The 16,525-nt window shown below is 36.3% G+C and overlaps 1 protein-coding gene across 7 annotated transcripts in view; it reads right to left on the bottom strand.

The window, feature by feature from the left end:
• The window catches only part of LOC136876380 (ionotropic receptor 75a), a 370,517-nt gene that overhangs the window by 54,633 nt on the left and 299,359 nt on the right, over positions 1–16,525 (bottom strand). Inside the window, exons 15-16 of one of the 7 annotated variants that reach the window (XR_010860582.2) lie at positions 16,419–16,481; positions 16,055–16,318 (exon numbers count right to left, since the gene is read on the bottom strand). The exons of the other annotated variants lie outside the window; for them this stretch is intronic. The gene's annotated coding sequence lies outside the window, so the exon portion shown is untranslated. Of the gene's footprint in view, positions 1–16,054; positions 16,319–16,418; positions 16,482–16,525 lie in introns of those variants that run through there. 7 annotated transcript variants of the gene reach the window in all.

The raw sequence follows: 16,525 nt of genomic DNA, 5'->3' as shown, positions 1-16,525 counted from the left end.
TGGTGGAATGAAGATTGTGAGAAGGCAATAGATCAAAGAGCAGTGGCCTTCAAAGAATGGCATGCTGATAAAACAAAGGATAAATTTGATATGTACAGAGAAGTGCATAAACAGATGGCTTAAACCCTCTGACAAGCCAAAAGAAACAAATTAATGAAAGAAATATAAGGCACAGAATCAGAATTTAGGAAAAACAACAGTCAGAACTTTTATAAGACCTTCAAACAGCACTTGAAAGGTTTTCAGGCACAAAGCTTAAACTTTTGCAGAAAAAAATGGGGAATTGGCTATAAGTAGTAAAGAAAACTGTGAGATCCTAGCAGGCTATTTTGATGAACTGTTGAACTGTGATGAACCCAGGGATAAATGGCCAAAAATTCTTCCAGAACAAAGAAACAAAGATTCAGTCCCACCAAACAAAGTTGAAATTCAGAAGGTAATCATGGAACTGAAGAACAACAAAGCTGCAGGGGATGATTCAATCACAGCAGAGATACTGAAAAGTGGTGGAAAAATAACCATCCAGGCATTAGTCCATGAATTGGTAAAGATTTCTGAGACAAAAAAGATCCCCGATAAGTGGAAAATGGAACTGATTATTACAGAAAGAAGGTGAAAAAGCAGATGTCAACAATTATTGCAGCATCTCTATTTTACCTGTAGCATATAAGGTACTCGGAAAAGCCCTTCAGACCAGACTTTTGCTAGTTGCTTTACGTCGCACCGACACAGATAGGTCTTATGGCGACGATGGGACAGGAAAGGCCTAGGAATGGGAAGGAAGCAGCCGTGGCCTTAATTAAGGTACAGCCCCAGCATTTGCCTGGTGTGAAAATGGAAAACCACAGAAAACCATCTTCAGGGCTGCCGACAGTGGGGTTCGAACCCACTATCTCCTGGATTCGAGCTCACAACTGCGCGCTCCTAACCGTACGGCCACCTCTCCCGGTCAGACCAGACTGGTGGAGCAAATAGATCACCAACTTGGTGCATACCTAGGTGGTTTCAGAAAAGAAAGATTATGCATTGATCAGATATAGAATATGAAAAGTCATGGAGAATTACACTTCATAAGATCTGGTGGTAGTCTTTGTAGATTTCCTGAAAGTGTACGATTCATTTGACTGTGATGTGTTAATTGACATCTTGAGAGAATTTGGAGTGGATGATATAATGGCAAAAATTGTCAAGCAGACCCTAACTCTCACCTGCTCTAAAATAAAATTCATGGGTGAATTTTCCAAGGAGTTTGAAATTAAAACAGGAGTAAGGCAGGGTGTTGGACTATTACCGACTCTCTTTAATTGTGTGTTGGAGAAGGTTATCCGTTTATGGGAAAAAGAACTTAACAAGAAAGGTTTACTGAACCATTGGAGTTTCAGAGAACGGTGTCAAGATCAACTGTCCAGCTTTTGCTGATGATTTAGCAATCCTTTCTAGAAACACAGATACAGCTGTAGAACAGATAAATCTTTTGAAACAACAAGCTGAAAAGGCTGGACTTAGGATCTCCTTTGAAAAAAAAAAAAAAAAAAACAAGCACTTAACTAATATCCCCACAGCTCCCCAACAACTAAAGACAAGGTATGGTAAGACTGAAAGAGTTAACAGCTTCAAATATCTCAGTGAGATTGTGCAGATGGGATCTAATAAAAGAGAAGCTAACAACAGTAGGCGAGGTACGATGGCTGCAGTGTTTTGCAGAACACATGACAGCAATTTCAATGCAAGCCAAACTCAGACATTACAACATGGTGATTAAACCTGAATGGAAGTGAATGCCTCCGAATTAGTGGAAAAGCTAGTCTGAGAGAAGCTGAGAAGTTTGAGAGAAAGATAATGGGTCCAAAGATCGTGGCTGGACAATACAGATTGCAAGGACGAGAGGAATTTTATCCAAAAACCGAATGACCGGTGGAATCCATCAAGAAGCGACGACAGAAGTTATATTTAGAATGGAAGACAAGCGGTTGACTAAGAAAATTTTTACCATACTCGACAGTAGACCTAACACTTGTGATGAGCAGTTCAGGGAGGTCAGGAAGGATCTGAAAAAATTGGACTAAATTGTGAACACATTGCTAACAGTACCAAGTAAGTACCAACACCAGATCAATAACTTCAAGGGCTTTCGTGAAGGAGAACAGCAGGTGAACAACAGAAAGGAGACAGGCTGCCAGAGAGAGAATGCAATAATACTGGGCTGCAAGTAAAGCTTCTAAAAATGTGTAATTGTTGCTTATTGTGGTCTCTAATGGCCGTAAATGTCAACAAAAAAAATTAAAAAGTAATAATAACATGGCTTCCACTACCATGGTGCAGGCCTGAAGTGGTGCCATCTATGCATGAATTTCAACATTTTGATTGTGTTGCTATCTAACAATGAAAGTGGAATTTGACTGGAATGGATTTTGTAGCTTATTTAATTTAATTTTTTCAGGTGACACTGAGTGTGCCACCAGAGAACTTTTAACATGCCAACAACAAAGACATGGAGTGCCAAGTTTTTTGACTGTCCTTCAAAAATCTACTTCCTCAGGCAGGATTAAACCTGTGACCTTAGGATCAAGAGTTGAAGATTTTATCGGTGATCCATCAAGGCAGCTACAAGTGTCAAAATAAGTCATGTATAGAAAGATAGAAATATGAATTGGAACACATAATAGGACAAAATGAGAGGTCAGTGTGGAAAGAGGGAGCAATAGAAAGAGGAAACAAGGACAATCTTTATGTACGTACGTATGTATGTATGTATGTATGTATGTATGTATTGTCCCCTTCAAAAGTGGAAATAATTTATTAAGGGAGAATGATTTATTTCATCAGTGAGTTGAAACATTATTTTGATCGCCAGGAGGGTGAGATTTTACACTCCCGTGCTAGCGTGAACAAGCCGCCTGCGAACCGGTTTTCCCAACCTACCAAGAGAACGAGGAAGCAGGGTGAAATTCCTGTTAGGTGTCCTTCAGACACATGTGTGTGTGGGCCACGTGATTATAATCGATCAATAATTGCAAGGTCGTGTGACGTGAAACTAGGGCAGCCAATAAAAATGACAACCTTCACAGGAATGCAACAGATCCACCAATCAGATATAATTAAGAGGCACACCTCCGTCTTAAGACAGTGAATTTATAGTAATTCCAAAGAAAATTTTATAGAGGGTTTTTACTTCTAAACTTATTTGAGCGTTACTCTGAATGCAGTTACGGTCGAGACTGGACGTCGTTTGCTTTACTGGGAGACTTTGCATTAGAGAAGGCACTGAGGACTGAATAAACTGCAATTCAGGCATTTGAAAAACTTCTCTACGATTTATTTATGACTGTCATAAGATAAGTGTCCATCTCCAAATTATTAAACATCGCGTGTGTATCCTGGACTATTGCTAAGACTTTTATTAGTTTCAGCTTTTCTACGAGAACTCAGAAGAAGGAAGGTCATTGGTTCGAGCTCGCTTCAAGATGGCTATCCCTTTCCGAGATGAATCCTACTGTTTCCTGTGCACCTTCATCTCCTCCATGAGTCACTAATTATGTAAGGCGTCGGACATGGGCAAGACTTTGTTCGATGGAAGGTGATGTGACCACGTACTAGGTCATCATCCAGAATCCAGTTAACACCAGCCACATGAGTATTCTTTAAGAATTCATCTTTCTATCTTTCTGTAAAATGTCTGTAAAACGTAGCCTTACCTTATTCATTTAGATTTTCTATTAGTTTATCAGTAGTTTGACTTTTCATTCTTCTTTCCTCGGTGGGAGGTAGTTTGTGCTCTGGAATGAATGTGTATTCGGTTCTATTAGTTAGAGATAAGAGTGAATGTCATCGAGAGAGTCCTAAAAATTTAAGACGGCAGGAGAAATAAAAGTAAATGACCTCCGCGTTAATCTTGAATGATTTTGAAATAGTTTGAAAATTAATTGAGACAGATTAGGACAGTATTCTAGTGTTTTTCTAGGTGTCAAATTTCATTCTACGATTATACGACATTTCTGTGGACTTTAGTTCCTTTAGAGTCATCTGAATAATTTCGTACGATACCTTTGCAAGTGTGATTAGGCACGGTCAATAAATATAATAATAATAATGAGTAAAAATAATTAAACCTAATTACGGGCTAAAATTTGAATAAGGTCATGGGTTTAATGATGGGTTGTTCTTGGAAAGAATTATCATGTGCTCACTTTATGTAAAGTAGGCCTGGAACATGGCATCCTCCGGACGGAGTAATGATGAATTATACGTATATTTTACTGAGCTATTAATTTGATTATGACTTGCAGATGGACATTATATTTCGTGTGATAATTTATGCATCCATTAGAGTCATTTTTGGAAGAAATGTGTCACTGGACATGATTTATTCGAGCTTGAGTGCAGATTAATCGAGAGCCACGATATAGTAGGAGAATAAGAATAAATGCCGCAACTCATGTTCCGTAAGCGCGTATTCTAATATTTTGACCTGTGCTGTAGGTATTTTACTTGCTTATTTTGAATGATTTCTGTTTAGAGGATTCCCTTGAACATCGTTGTATAATTAATTTCTGCATAAAAGTGATAACCTCAACTCTATCACGTTCTAGATCGATACCTGGAATATACATGATATTCTCATCTAGAGAATGATTTTCCTAATTTGGAATAAATCCAAAATTTAATAATAATGGGTTAGTGTTCGTGTAAATAATATTGTAATATTGTCGTGTACCTATGTGTGAATGTGTGATGTGTGATTTGATTATATTCTGTGTTTTGTGAATTTTCTTGAATGGTTTTATGATGATGTTCTCCACTGCGCGCGTCAAATTTTGACCGATATACGTTATTTTCGCGTGTCCGTGATTTGATGAATTATGAATCTTTAGAAGATTTTATTATAATTTAAGGTAGATTAGGATCTAATTCACTAAAATAAATTGAATAAGAGAAGGCAACGTCCGTGGATTGATGTCACGAGGCTGAATTTTTAGTTATTGTACAGTCACGTATTGCATAACAACGAGTACCAGTAACGTTTAGGTTGATATGAGATCAAATAAGAATTAATTATGAGAAGTTCAGTCAGTCAATAATTATAAAAATGAATTGATTGATGAAGGGAAAGTCTAAGGAAGACTTATTAACCACAATTTCTTGAATTAAACATTTTTCAATAATTTTAATAAGGGAAAGAAAATGATCATTTTCTTGTAGAATTAAGTGAGATCCAGAAAGAATATTTTAATTTAAGCAATTTTATTATCATTATTGGAGAGAGTGATACAAGATAGTATTTTGATTTTCAATCCAGTTTATAGTAAATTAATGATCCCTATTATTATTATTACAGACAAGAACATTCGTTGAGCTTTAATTTGATCAAGATTTCTTATAGACGATAGCACGAGGAGAAGAGATTTGCAAGAATTAGTCCCAGATTTTGTAAATTTAATTGTTTATTGGAAGAGTGATAGTTTTTAATAAATGTATAAACCTATTTTAGCTTCTTTTCATTTGTCGCTAGTCCTTCATCTATTCCTGCCTTTAAAATTTTCTGCACAGCCGATAAGCGAACGGTCTACCTTTGAGACTCTCGCTCACCGGCGAGCTGAGCCCGGCATGATGGGGGCAGTATGTATGTATGTATGCATTGTGCCATTCCACTATTCCATCAATTAAGCTCAATCGAATGAAGATAAATGTGATTACTAGTAATGAAATTAGACACAATGAATAAATTATATAAAAAGTCAAGGAAGTTGAGAGTAACGCAAAGTCGGAATGAATAAGATTGCGGTTGGCAGATACTAAGACAAAATAGATATTCAAATTGTTAAAAACAACACTATTTAAAATTATAAATGAAAAGTTAACTCAAGGGAGTGGACGCGTTACGATCAAGAAGCTGCATAAATCGTATAAAATATTAAAAACAAAAGAAGAATTTAAGAAAGGTAAACTATTTATACAGCATATAAATAAGTATACAATAGAAGGACATATATAAAGATTAATTAAAGATGCATGAATTAGTAAAATACGCAAACTTGTAAATTGATTAGCAGCGGCATAGAAAAACTGCAAAGACAAGGCCGTGACAGTTTCTACCCCCATCATCAATTTATATTTCATCTTATACCGATCCAGAGTTCACTTAATCTTTTTCTTTTTCATATGCATTGTTTTTCATGTTTTTTATGTTTTGAACGGCTGACGATGACCTGGACTAGGGTCGAAATTGGTCCCATTTCTAATTACTATTAAATAAGAATGTAATCACTACATTACTATCTCTTATGTACTGAATAGGTTGAACCTCTTTTTCAATTATTTAATTTTTAACGTTAATACTTTCAATACGGAACAATGACATTTTTATCTTTAAATATCAAAGATTAACAACTAGTAAACCCATTCTATACAAGAACAAAAGTTGAAATATTTGCTGACATATTGTAGATCTAATAGCAATTGAGATTATACGAAGCAATATTAAGCAAAATCAAGTAGTTAAATCATGTTAGAAGGCTTTGAAAACGTTAATATGTCACAGCTGATTTCATCTATGTACTTTGTCTTTTCAATTGAGTTTTTGAAGGAAACCATGGCTTGCTAAGAAGATTTGAGGTCGACTATCTGGATGATTCCAAGCTGGACGTACATGGCAGAGATGACCCCTGGTTCTCGATGACATCAGGGTGACCGGCCAAGCAGAATGACCAAAATCCAGAGCTGTGGAGGATGACCAAATGACAGATATCATTCCGGAAAGCGACGGAAAAAGATACGTTTCTTTACTAAAATATGTATATTGATAAATACAAAAGACCAAGAGGGCGACCAAGACTCAGGTACAAGGACTTGGTGAAGATTGACATTGAACAGTGAGGACATACTTTGGAAAGCATCGAAGTAGGAGAGAAGTTCAGAGACCGGTACTGGTGGAGAAGCCTCGTTTGTCGACCCATCGCTTAAGATGGAACGACTTGGGATCAATCAATACTGATCTGCATTTAGGGCAGTCGCCCAGGCGGCAGATTCCCTATTTGTTGTTTTCCTAGCCTTTCCCTAAATGATTTCAAAGAAATTGGAAATTTATTGAACATCTCTCTTGGTAAGTTATTCCAATCCCTAACTCCCCTTCCTATAAATGAATATTTGCCCCAGTTTGTCCTCTTGAATTCCAACTTTATCTTCATATTGTGATCTTTCCTACTTTTATAAACGCCTTTCAAACTTATTCGTCTACTAATGTCATTCCACGCCATCTCCCCGCTGACAGCCCGGAACATACCACTTAGTCGAGCAGCTCTTCTTCTTTCTCTCAATTCTTCCCAACCCAAACATTGCAACATTTTTGTAACGCTACTCTTTTGTCGGAAATCGCCCAGAACAAATCGAGCTGCTTTTCTTTGGATTTTTTCCAGTTCTTGAATCAGGTAATCCTGGTGAGGGTCCCATACACTGGAACCATACTCTAGTTGGGGTCTTACCAGAGACTTATATGCCCTCTCCTTTACATCCTTACTACAACCCCTAAACACCCTCATAACCATGTGCAGAGATCTGTACCCTTTATTTACAATCCCATTTATGTGATTACCCCAATGAAGATCTTTCCTTATATTAACACCTAGATACTTACAATGATCCCCAAAAGGAACTTTCAACCCATCAACGCAGTAATTAAAACTGAGAGGACTTTTCCTACTTGTAAATCTCACAACCTGACTTTTAACCCCGTTTATCAACATACCATTGCCTGCTGTCCATCTCACAACATTTTCGAGGTCACGTTGCAGTTGCTCACAATCTTGTAACTTATTATCACTCTATAGAGAATAACATCATCCGCAAAAAGCCTTACCTCCGATTCCACTCCTTTACTCATATCATTTATATATATAAGAAAACATAAAGGTCCGATAATACTGCCTTGAGGAATTCCCCTCTTAATTATTACAGGGTCAGATAAAGCTTCACCTACTCTAATTCTCTGAGATCTATTTTCTAGAAATATAGCAACCCATTCAGTCACTCTTTTGTCTAGTCCAACTGCACTCATTTTTGCCAGTAGTCTCCCATGATCCACCCTATCAAATGCTTTAGACAGGTCAATCGCGATACAGTCCATTTGACCTCCAGAATCCAAGATATCTGCTATATCTTGCTGGAATCCTACAAGTTGAGCTTCAGTGGAATAACCTTGCCTAAAACCGAATTGCCTTCTATCGAACCAGTTATTAATTTCACAAACATGTCTAATATAATCAGAAAGAATGCCTTCTGAAAGCTTACATACAATGCATGTCAAACTTACTGGCCTGTAATTTTCAGCTTTATGTCTATCATCCTTTCCTTTATACATAGGGGCAACTATAGCAACTCTCCATTCATCTGGTATAGCTCCTCCGACCAAATAATGATCAGATAAGTACTTCAGATATGGTACTATATCCCAACCCATTGTCTTTAGTATATCCCCAGAAATCTGATCAATTCCAGTCGCTTTTCTAGTTTTTAACTTTTGTATCTTATTGTAAATGTCATTGTTATCATATGTAAATTTTATTACTTCTTTGGCCTTAGTCTCCTCCTCTATCTTGACATTATCCTTGTAACCAACAATCTGTACATACTGCTGACTGAATACTTCTGCCTTTTGAAGATCCTCACATACACACTCCCCTTGTTCATTAATTATTCCTGGAATGTCCTTCTTGGAACCTGTTTCTGCCTTAAAATACCTATACATACCCTTCCATTTTTCACTAAAATTCGTATGACTGCCAATTATGCTTGCCATCATATTATCCTTAGCTGCCTTCTTTGCTAGATTCAATTTTCTAGTAAGTTCCTTCAATTTCTCCTTACTTCCACAGCCATTTCTAACTCTATTTCTTTCCAGTCTGCACCTCTTTCTTAGTCTCTTTATTTCTCTATTATAATAAGGTGGGTCTTCACGATTCCTTACCACCCTTAATGGTACAAACCTGTTTTCGCATTCCTCAACAATTTGTTATGTTATATGTTATGTTATTTCGATAAATAGTAACAAGGTTAGCACATTTGTAGTTAGAACCTACATGATATGTGTTTAGTCTTCAAAATGACTTAAATTATATTAGATTCTTGCAAGTGATTATATATGCCGGTGATATAAGGGAATAGACAGTCTTCCTCAGAAATAAGACAAACCCCAGTTGGGGAATGTAATAATGTGATAATAAAGGTTCAATGAGAGTAAAGAATCCCATGAAGTGTTTATAAGAGGAATAATTTTAGGATCTTCGATACACAATGCCAAGTGATGTTGTGATATGTAGAGGTTATATATTACCATAATAAATTAGGATAAATGTTAAATATGGATAAAATGGCAGACGGAAGACAGGTTAATGTTATTTGAGTAGATATTGATCCGATACTACAAATATTTGAAAATAAGGTTATTTGAGCATCACATAAGATATATAGAAGAAATGTATGAAAGAATATGAAGAGATATAAGATAAAGTGAGTTATGATGAAAATATAATGATGTTATTTGATGAAAATAAAGAATGAATTGATGGAATATGTATTGCTATGACAAAATATGAGATGTAAATGAATTATTTGAAGAGTAAGGAAAGAAATATGGATGCACAGTAGGATCGTATATGTTCATTTTGCAGTGACAATGTATTGTCCGAGAATCCATATCCTATGTTAATGGTGACGTAGTTACACATATATGAAATGTTATTGTAGATTAAGATCATCAAAAGGAATCCTTATAAGTTTGATTGGTTATGCCCTTGGATATTTTAACTTGATACTTCCACTTTGAAGCCACATCTTTCCCAAAATAATGATGGCATACGTAGGTTAACATGGATAATTGTTACCATATAGTATAAAAATGTAATTGAGAGTAGATGTTACATAATGTCTTCAAAGATGATTTTCTCTAGGCAAGATACTTAGAATACCTTGCACACTAGATCATTTATTGATATATTTGGACATATTTGAGAATCTTAATACCTTGCCATATACATCCAGTGATAATTTGCGTTTGTAGGTGAATTAATATAAAATATGATGATGGTTAATATAATAATTTTAATTTGAATAGAAGCAGATTTGTGCTGTTGATTAAGAAACTTATCATTTTCCAGAAGCTTATATTGAAATGATACAAAACCAAAATAATAACATTTTCTTAACGAAGTTTGTCCTAAGCAAAATTAACGAAAACTGATTATCAATCGATGTAACCAATAACTTCCCATGCAGAGATGTATTTATCATTTTACTTTCTTCTTCTTCTTCTTCTTCTTCTACTACTACTGCTTCTTCTTCTTCTTCTTCTTCTTCTTCTTATTTTATGACCACATAGGATCATTTTAGTCAGTCCCTCGTTCAGGTCTCTTTGAAGGGATTGTTCGGGCTTTGCGGTCCTCCCAGTACTTCTTCAGACGCTCCGATCTTCGTGTCCTTTCCTCAGTTGAAAATATGCGTGTTGTTGGTTTGTTTTGTGTAAGGGTAAAGCGGAGATTTGTATTCTTGAGTTTTGTTTTCAATTTTATCTTATTTGTGTTGTCTTCTGTTGTAAGGCCTATTTCCTTCAGATCCTCTCTTACTTCTCTGATCCATTTACATCCTGTTGTGGTATTTTTTGAGACGAGATTGTGTTGTACTAGTTGTTTCAGAAGTCTCGAATCCTGCATCCTCATGATATGTCCAAAGAATCCCAGTCTCCTCTTGTGCATAGTATCTGCAATGGGTAGACGACTTTGTTAGGTATTAACCACCACTGTCCATCTTTCTGGTATGTTTTGTTGATGCAAGTTCTTCCAATCCTCCTTTCAGTTTTCTGAAGTCTGTCAGTCTTTGATTGTTTATTCAGGTAAAAGAGTGTTTCTGCTGCATATGTAGCTTCTGGTTTTATAACTGTACTGTAGTGTTTTATTTTTGCATTTATTGATAGACATTTCTTTTTGTAGATATCCCATGTTAATTTTTGTGCTTTAGCTAATCTATTTGTTCTTATTTGGATTGAGATTTTTTCATTTAGGCTATGTGTTATTACTTCTCCAAGATATTTAAATTGAGTTACTATTTTGAGTTTATTACCATTTATGGTAACTTCTTTTAGCTGTGTTAGTTTTTGGGGCATAATTTCTGTTTTTTCAAATGATATTTTGAGGCCAATTTTATTTGCAATGTTTTGAAGTTCTGATATCTGGGTTTTTGCTTCTCTTATGTCCACTGCTAGTAATGCTAAATCATCATCAAAACCCAGGCAATTTGTTTTGATTTTTTGGCCAATCTTTATTTTAGGGGGCATTTCCTAAACCATTCCCTCATTACCATTTCTAGAGCACAGTTAAATAATAGTGATGAGAGCCCATCTCCCTGCCGTAGCCCAGTTTTAATTTCAAATGTGTCTGATGTTTCACCCCTAAACTTCACTTTGGATTTGGTGTTGGTGAGAGTCAATTTTATCATGTTTATTAATTTGGGGTGTAGTCCAAGGTGTCTTAAAATTTTAAACAGAGATTCTCTATGGATGCAATCATAAGCTTTATTGAAATCTACAAATGTTATCACCATATCTCTGTTTCTTCTCCTGTTATAGTCCATTATCAACTTAAGACTCATGATCTGATCAGGACAGCTCCTCCAGGGTCTGAAACCTCCTTGATATTCTCCTAGTTCTTTCTCAAGTTGTAAACTTATCCTATTAAGGATGATTATTGAAAATATTTTGTATGTTATGTCTAGGAGCGAGATTCCCCTGTAGTTATTAGTGTCGGTTTTGTCTCCTTTTTTGTGCAGTGGATGAATGAGTGCTGTTGTCCAGTGTTCTGGTAGTTCTTCTTTAATCCACATAGAGACAAGTTGTTGATGGAGGGCAACGTTTGCTGATGTTCCTGCATATTTCCAGATTTCCGCAAAGGTCTGATCTTCTCCTGGTGCTTTGTAGTTTTTTAATTTATTCAGAGCTTGGTAGACTTCCTTTATTGTGGGGGGATTGATGTTCTCTGGTGGTGTTTTTTTTGGGGTGTTGGTGTCCAAATGAAGGAGTTCTGTAGGTTCCTCGCAATTTAAAAGCTTGTTGAAATATTTAGCCAGAATTTCTGCATTGTCTTTATTGTTATGGGCCAGCTTACCATCTTCATCCTTCATCAGTAGGGTCGGGGGTTCATATATTTTTGGAGGTGCTTTCTAAAGCCTTTGTAGTAGTCCCTTGATTGAGTTTTATTGAATTGTTCTTCAGTTAACTGTAGGGTGTCCTTATGATGTTGTCTTTTTATTCTTCTTAAGACTTGGGTAGTTTCTTTTCTCTGTTTTACTAGATTTTGATAGGATATTTCTGTTTTTTGGGACTGATGTAATAGCCATGCCTGATGTCTTTTCTCCACTGTTTCATCACATTCACTGTTCCACCATTGGTGTTCTTTACGTGGTTTAATTGGAGCCAGGTCTTCTGCAATTTGATTAATGTTGTGTACTAAGTCTTCAAGTTTATCTGTGATTTTTATTTTTTCAGTTGCTTTCTGGTAATTTTTGTTGTTGATTAGCTGGGTAGGATCTATTTTTCTTTTAGTTTTAAGGGCTTGCTTTTGTTGTCTCCTCTGGTGAGTGAGTTTAATTTTAATTTTAACTAAGTAGTGATCTGAACCTGTGCTTATTCCTCGGAGGACTTTGATGTTATAGATCTCTTTGTGGTGGTATGTGATCCAGTTGCCATTCTCCTTTAGTGTAGTCAGGGTGTTTCCATGTTTCGAGTTTTCGAGGTTTCCTCTTAAAACATGTAGATTTTGAGATTAAATTATGGTTTCTACACAGGTCAACTAGTCTCTCTCTCCATTTTTATTTCTTTTCTTGTGTGCTGGCCATTTTCCGAAGATTTCCTATTTCCTTTCTCTGCCTAGTTGAGCGTTGAATTCGCCTATTAATAATTTTACATGGTGTTTGGGGATGCTATCTATGGTCTGGTCCAATAGGTCCCAAAATTCTCCTGTTTCCTCCTGGTCTTTTGAAGAGTTGTTTTTATCATTAGTGGGAGCATGGGCATTTATTTTAGTATAGATTTTATTAGATGCCTTTAGAGTGAGTGTTGAGAGTTGTGAAGACTGTTATTTGAATTCTTGAACTTAGTTTATTATTTTAAGGCTGACCAAAAATCCTGTTCCAAATTGTGGGACATTCTTCATCACTCTCTTCCCAGGTATACATTTATAAAGTCTGTACCCTTGAGATTCCAAGGCATTGTGGTCAGTGTTCTAAGTTCCTGTATTCCCATGATAAGAATTTTGTGTTGGTCCATTATGTCGGTGATCACTTTTAGTTTACCGGTTTGCATGAGTGAGTTTATATTGTGTGTAGAGAAGTATGTTATCTGCTTTGGTTTGATTCTTGATTTTGTCTCGTTCATGTATGTGGTACTGGGGTATTTCCGTGCCTCCGACTTCACGGTATCTTTCAAGTGGCAGCCCACCGTATCCGAATGCTGCCTTCTCTGAACTCTTGGTTCAGCCGGTGAAGTATTCCTTAAAGACCTTCCATGGTTGACTGTCAAGGTGTCACCTGTGTGGGACTACGTCCCGAATTACAACTCTGGATGTGATCCAGTGAGGTGATAATGAGGCCGCTCCTCTGGAATACAGACGCCTTGTGCAGCCGCCCCTAACCTGGAGAACAGACGCTGCATAACGGATTCCAGTGGCATTTCCTCCACTGTGGGGACCATCACCCCACCCAAAGGGGCTCATTCGCCCGAAGCCATTGGCCCCCTTAGGGAGTCAGGTTATTTCCTGCCACCCAACACTCGGTGTTGGCAGTTTTACAGCTGGGTGCCAGACCAGCAAACCCTCCTCCTTTCTCATTCCAGACTTGGGACCAGACAATGGCGGAATAATTTTACTTTATGAATATTTTATTAAATATAATCAATAACTAATTTCAGTTGTAATATATATATGAACTTAATAGCATGCTCAGTGCAGATAAAATGAACATAGATTATTATTACTTACCAGAAGAACAAGCATTAATTAATTTCCAAACTTATTTTCATAATTTTATTTTCTTTTTCATCTATGTAATTATTATTTTCTTAAATAAATGATATTAATTAAGGTTTATATTATGCGTTATTTGAAATTTTCTGTTATAACAAAGGTCAACTTAGATTTAGCTCTGAATTCATAGACAGCACTTATATATAAGTGCCCCTTATAAGCCAGGTTTCCCACTTATTGCTATAAGTGGACCACACACACACACTTAAGTGACTCACTTATGTTGTTTGGTAGCAAGATGAAAGATAACGATTTTGCTGAATATTTTGCATTTCATGCACAGAATGCTTTTCGTGCACCCAAAAGATATTTGAGAGACATGGAAAATCCTGTGGAAATGTATAGTGACCAACAATTTAAAAGAAGGTTTCGATTTAGTAAAGTGACAGTAATAAATATTCTTGTTCCTTTGGTTGAGGGAGTGAACATAACCTCTAAAGGACTTGCTATCTCACCATTAATGAAGATATTAATTGCTCTGAGATTTTATGCCACCTCTTCATTTCAGGTGAGTTATCATTAATTTATTATTATTATATCTTGGCTTAATTAGTTGATACGTTATCAAAACTGTAGGCTTATTGAATAGTGAAGACTTACCTGAAATATGAACTTAAATATGACATTCTACAGGATTCCTTTTTTATTTTTCTGTTGGTTTGTGCTGATTTATATCAGGTTAGCCAATCGACCGTATGTTGGATTATATCAGAAATTTCTGAAATCATGGCATCCCACATCAAAAGATACATCAAATTTCCAGCAGACCAGAATATATTAAATGGAATAAAAGTTCAGTTTTTTCAAAAAGGTGGCTTTCCAGGAGTCATTGGTCTTGTTGATGGAACTCACATCCCTATTAACACTCCAGTGGTCGTGCGGATCACAATAGTGCTCCAGCCGTTTAGTTTTTTCGCTTCTGTTTTCTGGTGTGACTGTTGACCTTGAGCATCTGTGTACCTTCCTCGCGCCCCATCCATTCTCTGATTACGCAGTAGTCTGCTTACCTTGACTGAAGGTTGTTGTGTTATAAAGCAATTTATTCTTGTGGATCACAACTGTGATCCGTGCGACCACTAGCGTGACTTCTTTTGACTTTGTTTGTTTTCTTATTACGGTGTCTAATCTCAGTTCATGTGCATATATCTACTCCATTTTATGAGTTTATATTACTTTTTATATTTAAGTACAAATGGATGACTATGAGAATATAAATCGATGACTGAATGCACCAGACAGTGAGGTACCTTATGGAGGGAGTAAGTGAGACAAATCGCAGTGTCTGGTAATTTTTCAGGGATTGTTTATAAATACATCCATAATTATATTACATTGCACAGAAAATAAAGTTCTTTTCACAATGCATAATCATAATCACAATTGTGATCCGCGCGACCACTGACGTGACTTTTCTTCGCGCACCACTGGAGTGTTAAAAGTCCTGGAGGGAACAATGCTGAAGTATTCCGCAACAGAAAAACATTCTTTTCACTAAATGTACAGATAGTTGCAAGACCTAATGAAGAAATCTTTGATATAGTTACAAGATGGCCAGGTTCTGCTCACGATAGCCGAATTTTTGAAAACAGTGGTATTAGAGTGAGGTTAAGTGAAGGGCACATACCTGGACATTTGCTGGGGGACAGTGGCTATCGTCAACGTGATTACATTTATACCCCTGTTCCACAACCAACTACTCGTACTGAAATGAATTACAACACTGCCCACAGGAGAACTAGAAGTACTGTTGAAAGGACCATAGGGAGATGGAAGAGAAGGTTTCCGTGCCTATATTTCGAACTTCAAAATAAATTGAGAAATGTCACTAGGATAATTACAGCTTGTGCAGTTTTATAAAACATAGGGATACAAGCTGGAGATCTCTGGGAAGCAGAGGAGTTGGAGGAAGGAAGGGAAATTATTAAAGTTCCCATTGTACATGTTGTTGAAAACATTAGAGGCAACGTAATCAGACAAAATTTTATAGACAGGCATTTCAATGATTAATTTATTGCACTTCCATTAATTACATTAATTCCAGGTCACGTTTCAGTTTATGAAACTGTTCTTCATGTCTCACCATTTCTAATTGTTCTTTGCTACTTCTACTTGAATTTCGATTCATTCACATTTTAGTGACTGCTCTTCTCTTCACATCTCTCCTATTTATTTTTCGAGTTTTAATAAATAGTCTGCTTTGTCTATTCTTAACTGAGCCTCTTCAGAAAATAAATTCTTCTTGCTGCCTTTTCTAATTTCTGAAAGGAAGGAAGTTCCATTATAAAGTTATGAAATACCATTTAATACAATGTCCATATTATAACATGTAATTGATCAAATACAAATGGATAAATGTACCTGGCATGCTTGATTGCTGAATTTGTCTATCGCCATTTATGTACTCTGGACACAGAGAATTCTCTGGAAATATATAAAAATAAAATGAGCTTATCATGATATAATTG

Source organism: Anabrus simplex, chromosome 6 (genome assembly GCF_040414725.1).
Source record: "Anabrus simplex isolate iqAnaSimp1 chromosome 6, ASM4041472v1, whole genome shotgun sequence".
Taxonomy (NCBI): domain Eukaryota; kingdom Metazoa; phylum Arthropoda; class Insecta; order Orthoptera; family Tettigoniidae; genus Anabrus; species Anabrus simplex.
Note: the sequence above shows the minus strand (reverse complement) of the source record. Positions and strands in the feature narration are given on the sequence as shown.